This window comes from Bos mutus, chromosome 1 (assembly GCF_027580195.1).
Source record: "Bos mutus isolate GX-2022 chromosome 1, NWIPB_WYAK_1.1, whole genome shotgun sequence".
In the NCBI taxonomy this organism is placed as follows: domain Eukaryota; kingdom Metazoa; phylum Chordata; class Mammalia; order Artiodactyla; family Bovidae; genus Bos; species Bos mutus.
This window is the reverse complement of record NC_091617.1, coordinates 73,592,459-73,600,868: the sequence shown is the minus strand read 5'-3', so window position 1 is coordinate 73,600,868 and position 8,410 is coordinate 73,592,459. Positions and strand designations below refer to the sequence as shown.

General features: G+C 40.4%; 1 non-coding gene across 1 annotated transcript; it reads right to left on the bottom strand.

The window, feature by feature from the left end:
- Positions 1–5,257: 5,257 nt before the first annotated feature.
- LOC138989576 (U6 spliceosomal RNA) lies at positions 5,258–5,364 on the bottom strand. The gene has a single exon (XR_011465846.1). It is a non-coding gene; the product is annotated as a U6 spliceosomal RNA (small nuclear RNA).
- Between the last annotated feature and the right edge of the window lie 3,046 nt (positions 5,365–8,410).

Sequence of the window (8,410 nt, the reverse complement as noted above, 5' to 3'; positions counted from 1 at the left end):
AATTCTCCAGGCAAGAATACTGGTGTGAGTAGCTATTCCCTTCCTCAGGGGATCTTCCTGACCTAGGAATCAAACCCAGGTCTCCTGCATTGCGGGCAGACTCTTTACTATCTATTACAACTGGTTCATTTCATCTAATTGGAGATCAAATTACAGTTTTCAGGCCCGTGGTAACCATTCTTTTTACCTGCCTGACTAAAGCTGCAGTCCATGGGGTCGCTGAGGGTCGGACACGACTGAGCAGCTTCACTTTCACTTTTCACTTTCATGCATTGGGGAAGGAAATGGCAACCCGCTCCAGTGTTCTTGCCTGGAGAATCGCAGGGATGGGGGAGCCTGGTGGGCTGCCACCTATGGGGACACGACTGAAGCGACTTAGCTGCGGCAGCAGCAGCAGCAGCAGAGATTTCCAAGCTTACATCGAGTCTGAGACAGCATGTCATTCATGCCTTAGTTCAGTTCAGTTCAGTCATTCAGTTGTGTCTGACTCTTTGGAACTCCATGAAAGGCAGCACACCAAGCTTCCTTGTCCATCACCAACTCCTGGAGCTTGCACAAACTCATGTCCATCGAGTCAATAATGCCATCCAACCATCTCAATCTTGCCTTCAATTTTTCCCAGCATCGGAGTCTTTTCCAATGAGTCAGTTCTTCACATCAGGTGGCCAAAGTATTGGAGTTTCAGCTTCAAATCTGAATTCAAGACTCATAATCTCCACAAAAGATTGTGGGATTATTCCCATTTTTCAAAGTAGAAAACTGAGGTTTGAACTGATGGTATAACTTGTCCACATGGTAGTCAGAAGCATACCTAGACTTTTACCTGTGTCTACTTCAGTCTAGCTCTAGGGTTTTGACCACCACACTGGCAACCTTCCTGGTTGCCTCCCAAAACACATGGTGATTCAGTGGTCAGGGTACTGGGTGGGAAGTGATGTGGCTGCCACAGTAGGCCTGATACCTTGGGTCTGTTAATTACTATCTCTATGACCTTTAGGACCTCTGAGCCTCAGTTTTCTCCTCTGCAAAATAGGTACTATTCTTCCATCCTAGTTACAGTGTTTTTATGGAGGACATGTATAAAGATGGAATGTGAATAAAACATCTAAAAATACTTAAAAATTTGAGGAACTGTTATACCTTAACTTTATACTTTTCTAGTATTTTTCAAGAATTAATGTGATTTGAGTTTGTGGGGGGAAGAAGAACCCAATGGAAGGAGGATATCACTTATTCATTCAACAAATACTATACACCATGATGCATTAGGAATAATGAAGAACGGGTATTTAACAGCTTCAGGATAGCTGATCTGTGAAGAACTTGATTTCTTTCTTCACACTTAAAAGAGAAGACCACTTATATCAGTTACTGGGAAACCCTCTCTGAATTGCTGTCTGAGGTATAACTCTGTTAAAAATGAAACAAAGAAAAAGGTCACCCTAACGCTAACCTCCAAGAAAGCTTTGGCCAATTCAGCACCTTTTGCAAGCTGTACATTTCCTCCCCAAATTGTCTACTTAGAAAATGATCTCCCTCTCAGAAGGAAAAAAAAGTGTAGACTGTTCAAACTTTTAGATTCTGCTTCCCAAATAAATATCACTATTGAAAAGTAGATCAGCAAATATTTGCTGAGCGTTTTATGGGTTCTGTACCACATTAAGAATTGAAAGTGCTGCAAGTGGTAAGGGGTATGTATGGTGAGGCTGACTACCATTGTCTGTGAGACATGGTCCCTGATGTCAAAGCAATAATAATTTCCGTGGAAGCTGTGCTATCAAGTGGAATTTTAGGGGTTGACACAGATTAAGACATCTGACTAAAACCAGATGTCAATGAGAGAGAGATGCTTGGGCATTCTAAGGTTTATGTTCTTGGATTAGGAAGGTGAACCCTTTTTGTGCAAGATTCTGCAAATGAAGCAGAGGAGACTTAATTTGGCCTTGTGGGCAATTAATGAGCCCATTAAAGGTTTTAGAATAGTAACATGATGAAAAGATATGAAAAATCCAAACCAAGTGTCATAGTTAGGAGACTTTTAATTTTGAAAGTTTTATTATCAGAAATAAATCAACTAAGCCAGGTGAAAAAACGTGTAAGTAGAGAAATGTATTGGTCACATAACTAGAACATTCAAGTAGTGGACTTGAGTCATGTTTGTCCAGGCATCCAAATAATGTCATCAGCTCTCTTGATTGGCTTTATTCTTAGTCTCCATGTAATATTAAAATGGCTCTCTATGATGACCTAGAGGGGCGGGATGGGGGCAGGGTAGGGAGGCTCACCAAGGAGGGGATATATGATACTTAGAGCTGATTCACAGCTCTAAGAGCTGATTCCTGTTGTTCTACAGCAGGAACCAACACAATGTTGTAAAACAATTGTCCTTCAATTAAAAAAACATTCTATGACAAACCATAATGGAAAAGAATATTAAAAAAAAGAATATATATATATATATATATATATATATATATATTTTTATGTATGGGGAGTGTGCGTGTAAAGAAATGGCTCTCAGGCTTACATGGTTTTAGAGATTATTGCCTAGAGAAAGAGCCTCTGGAGAAGAAGCACCAGAGTGCACTCTGATTGGTCCAACTTAGGTCATGGGCTCATTTTTGGAAAATTCACTGTGACCAGAAGAATGAAGTTGCTTAATTGAAGGGGACTGGTTCACACTCAAGCTCTGAGGTAGGGGAAGTGACTCTGGTCAGGCCTTCTCCCCACTGCTTTAAGTGCAATAAATGAGTAAGATATTTACACAATGGGGGTGGGGGAGGTCCCTTCTCAAAGGAAGAGATACTCGGTATATGTGCGCACACACGCACACACACACACACACATGTATCGCCCAAGCTTGACTTTAACACATTTGCAATCCGAAATAGAGCACCTCTCTTTTCTATAAACTGTAGTTTGTTTCTTTAAAAATTACTTTTATTCATTTTATAGGCACTCAGTGCTGTGAGTCATAGCTCTTGCTTTTGAGTACCTACCACAGAAGTTTCCTATTTCTCCACATGCAGATAGATTGAGTTCTGAAAGTTAGTTGTAAATCCTTTTGCCCAAAACTGAATCAGAGATGTAGCAAAGCTGGATAATTGACCCTCAAAGACTCCTTCATAGTGAAGGGTTGTCCTTAGGAAGGGATGCCCAGCCTGGAATTGTATTTCCTGCTTTTTCTCCTGTGCATCTGGAGGGGAGGCATCTGGTTAGTTCTTATCAATGAGAAGTGTGAGAAAGGCATGTCTCTAATGGGAGGGATGGTTAAGAGGTGGGCACGCCTTCTCTAGAACCTCTTCCTCTATCTGTGAGGTGAATGGAGAAGCTTGTCTCTAGGATCTAAAGGAGAGCTTTGTCATGAGACACAGAGTTCCTGGCTATCTGCCAGGATGTCATCTGACAAGCATTACCTACATTGAATTTGTACATGAATGCAAAATATACATTTATGTGTTAAGTCATCTGACCTTAACAAGTACAGAAGTGTTTAATCTTATCATCCACAACCTCATTTCCACCACATACAATCATGAGAGTGATCTTCAAAATTTAAAAACAAGTATTCGCTTCTTCTTACAGATACACTTTTCCTCCAACATTGTTCCCCAAAATAACCAGTTTATTTCACATGCTGGAAATCTGTGGTCAGGCCAGTCAGTTCAGTCACTCAGTTGTGTCTGACTCTTTCCAACTCCATGAACTGCAGCACGCCAGGCCTCCCTGTCCATCACCAACTCCCACAGCTTGCTCAAACTCATGTCCATTGAGTCTAATGCCATCCAACCATTTCATCCTCTGTCAACCCCTTCTCCTCCCACCTTCAATCTTTCCCAGCATCAGGGTCTTTTCAAATGAGTCAGTTCTTTGTACCAGGTGGCCAAAGTATTGGAGTTTCAGCTTCAGCATCAGTCCTTCCAATGAATATTCAGGACTGATTTCCTTTAGGATGGACTGGTTGGCTCTCCTTGCAGTCCAAGGGACTTGCAAGAGTCTTCTCCAACACCACACTTCAAAAGCATCAATTCTCTGGCTCTCAGCTTTCTTTGTAGTCCAACTCTCACATCCATACATGACTACTGGAAAAACTGTAGCCTTGACTAGACGGACCTTTGTTGGCAAAGTAATGTCTCTGCTTTTTAATATGCTATCTAGGTTGGACATAACTTTTCTTCCAAGAAGCAAGTGGCTTTTAATTTCATGGCTGCAGTCACCATCTGCAGTGATTTTAGAGCCCCCCAAAATAAAGTCTGTCACTGTTTCCACTGTTTCTCCACCTATTTCCATGAAGTGATGGAACCAGATACCATGATCTTAGTTTTCTGAATGTTGAGTTTTAAACTAACTTTTTCACTCTCCTCTTTCACTGTCATCAAGAGGCTCTTTAGTTCTTCTCCACTTTCTGCCATAAGGGTGGTGTCATCTGTGTATCTGAGGTTATTGATATTTATCCCAGCAATCTTGATTCCAGCTTGTGCTTCATCCAGTCCAACCTTTCTCATGATGTACTCTGCATACAAGTTAAATAAGCAGAGTGGCAATATACAGCCTTGATGTACTCCTTTCCTGATTTGGAACCAGTCTGTAGTTCCACGTCCAGTTCTAACTGTTGCTTCTTGACCTGCATACAGATTTCTCAAGAGGCAGGTCAGGTAGTCTGGTATTCCCATCTCTTGAAGAATTTTCCATAGTTTGTTGTGATCCACACAGTCAAAGGCTTTGGCATAGTCAATAAAGCAGAAATAGATGTTTTTCTGGAATTCTCTTGCTTTTTCCATGATCCAATGGATGTTGGCAATTTGATCTCTGGTTCCTCTGCCTTTTCTAAATTCAGCTTAAACATCTGGAAGTTCACAGTTCACATACTGTTGAAGCCTGGCTTGGAGAAATTTGAGCATTACTTTACTAGCATGTGACATGAATGCAATCGTGCGATAGTTTGAGCATTCTTTGGCATTGCCTTTCTTTGGGATTGGAATGAAAACTGACCTTTTCCAGTCCTGTGGCCACTGCCGAGTAGTCCAAATTTGTTGACATATTGAGTGCAGCACTTTCACAACATCATCTTTTAGGATTTGAAATAGTTCAACTGGAATTCTATCACCTCCCCTAGCTTTGTTCGTAGTGATGCTTTCTAAGGCCCACTTGATTTCACATTCCAGGATATCTGGCTCTAGGTGAGTGATCACACCATCGTGATTATCTGGGTCATGAAGATCTTTTTTGTATAGTTCTTCTTCTTCTTTTTTTTTTTTTAAATATGGAACGCTTCACGAATTTGCGTGTCATCCTTGTGCAGGGGCCATGCTAATCTTCTCTGTATCGTTCCAATTTTAGTATATGTGCTGCCGAAGCGAGCACTGTATAGTTCTTCTGTGTATTCTTGCCACCTCTTCTTAATATCTTCTGCTTCTGTTAGGTCCATACCATTTCTGTCCTTTGTTGAGCCCATCTTTGCATGAAAAGTTCCCTTGGTATCTCTAATTTTCTTGAAGAGATCTCTAGTCTTTCCCATTCTATTGTTTTCCTCTGTTTCTTTGCATTGATCACTGAGGAAGGCTTTCTTATCTCTCCTTGCTATTCTTTGGAACTCTGCATTCAAATGGGTATATCTTTCCTTATCTCCTTTGCCTTTGGCTTCTCTTGTTTTCATAGCTGTTTGTAAGGCCTCCTCAGACAACCATTTTGCCTTTTTGCATTTTTTTTTCCCTTGGGGATGGTCTTGATCACCGCCTCCTGTACAATGTCATGAACCTCTGTCCATAATTCTTCAGATCTAATCTGATAGACAGAGTCAGGCCACCTCCCTCCTTATCCATTCCTCTAAGTATGGGGAATCTTTTAGTAGTGGCTGTGCCTACACTCCTCTTCATACACTATTCACAGCCTGTGACAGATCTCACTAGCAGGGTTACCCTGCTTCCCCTTTAAATTCTTTAACAAACTCATGGACTTCTCTGTTCTGAATGAACACATGCCGCTAAAGCTAAGTCATACACTCAGGTGGTATTTTGGTTCCTCAGTCACTTTTTGTCACTCTTAATGATTCTTGCTGATTGCCCAGGTAGAGAGAGATCCTTGCACCTGCTTTGTGAATAGCTCTTTGTTTTGAGAAAATTTCCTGCAGTCCCGTGAATTATGCCACTTAAAAATTTTAAATATACCTTGCCTCATTTACATAATTATCACATACCTCTTCTCATTAGCACTTGCAATACTTTCCTTGCTCTTGCATTTATTAAATATCATGGATTAATAATCTTTGCCAAACAACTTGAAACCTAAACACATAAGGCAAATATGCAATAGAATATAAAAAAGAATGTACTGACCCCACCCCAAAGACAGCAACTGATGTCCTCTGTAAATGGTGAGCCCAACTGATGTATTTTGACATTGTTTTAGCCCTACTACCGTTGTGAATGCTCTTAAATTGTACAATCTTGGAATGTCAAACCTAGAAGCTTATCTCATTTAGTTAAATACTTACATTTTACACATGGAAAAAAAGTAAGAGGTTGCAGGGAGTAATGGATTATGATCACGTGACTAAAACTTTAATGCTAATAACAAGCAGAATTTAATAGTATGTGAAGATTTTCTAGAGGCCCTCCAGCCTGCCCCACCAACTTTTAATAATGACATTTTATTTTCTCTAGCACAGCTGCTCCTCCGAGTCCTCTAAGAAAATTCTGTTTGCCTCATTCACAGGAGAAAGTGTAGAGAGTGATTCACCTGGAGACACATTGGATATGATGTGTGTTTATGAATGTTTCATCAATTCTTAGGCTCTGGGTAATGGGGAAAAAAGAGAGAAGCTGAACAGGTCCATATGAACAAGATCCCTGAAAGAGAAAAGAGGAAAATGTTGGTGTAGGGTTAGAGATGGAAGGACACTAAAGAAGCTGATGCTTTTCAGAGAATTCAGAAAGTGAAAGCTATTATCAGTACTTCCTGTTTGCTCTCAGAATCCAATGCTGATTCATTTGACAGATAGCCATGTCTGAGTTAGCACCGATTTTTCCCACCATTACTGAATATTCCAAAAATCACTGAATAGATTACACTGTGAAAAATGCTGCATTTCAAGCTTTTATATGAAATATTCCTAATGTCAATGGAGAGAGAAGTATTATTCCTGGGCATGAGGATAAAGCCCAACGAAAAAAAATTTCTGTTACTTTTAAAATGTGTGAGATTAAACCATATGCAGTTGCTATTTTTATAGGCCTAAATGGTTGAATATTGGCAATTGCATAAAGTTAAATATAAAAATTTCACTTTCTATTCACAACATACATGTGTTTATTTCAATATAAGGATAGAATTTTAAATTTCTTACCATTGAGTAGAATTTGTGGACCAGGAAGGTAAACCATGTTTGGCCAGTAATTTGAGTATCCTCTGGCAGTTTGAAGGTGGAAGAAAAGCAACAAACATCTCAGAGATGCTAAGCTAGGCAGGGTAAGAGCCACGAGGGAGAACTGGACTGGCTGGATTCAAAGTCAACTTGGTGATGGGGTTTGTAGAATAATTAGAGATCTAGGTTTAAGAATGAGCAGAATAAACTCCCTCCAGATAATCTGATCCCCAAATTATTTTAGTCTTGTCACCTTCACAGTGCTGAGTACGCCCTGTGTCAACCATTTCTAGGAAAATTTAGAGACTCTCCATCTGGAGTTTTCAGAGACAGAAGGTATATTCATAACAGGCAAGAACATCTATTTTGTCTTGACTCCTTTGTGTGTGTGTGTATGTGTGTGTGGGTGGGTGGGTGGGTGGCTGTGTGGGTGTGGGTGTGTGTGCGCGTGCTAGGGGAATTTCCTGGGGTGGAAACTGGATTGTGATTTACTGGAATAGTGAAAGCAGAGGATAGAAAGCAAAAGGTTAGAAACCAACACTAACTCTGGACAGTGGCTCTACTTATTTTGTAAGATGCCAGAAACTTTCCATTTTTCCCATTTAATTTCTGTTCGCTAATATCCGTTCCCTAGTCTCCTTAGTTGTAAAACATTTAAAATTAGAGCTTTGCTGTCTTGTCCAAGGGATAGACTGGGAAGCGGTGGGAACTTTTAGACAGGGAGAAATAGTAGGTTAAGTTCTGTGAGGTCTAAGGCAATGAAGGTGAAAGAGGAGAGTGAAAAAGTTGGCTTAAAATTCAACATTCAGAAAACTAAGATCATGGCATCCAGTCCCATCACTTCTTGGCAAATAGGTGGGGAAACAATGGAAACAGTGACAGACTTTATTTCTGGGGGCTCCAAAATCACTGCAGATGGTGAATGCAGCCATGAAATTAAAAGACGCTTACTCCTTGGAAGGAAAGTTATGTCCAACCTAGACAGAATATTAAAAAGCAGAGCATTACTTTGCCGACAAAGGTCTATCTAGTCAAAGTTACAGTTTT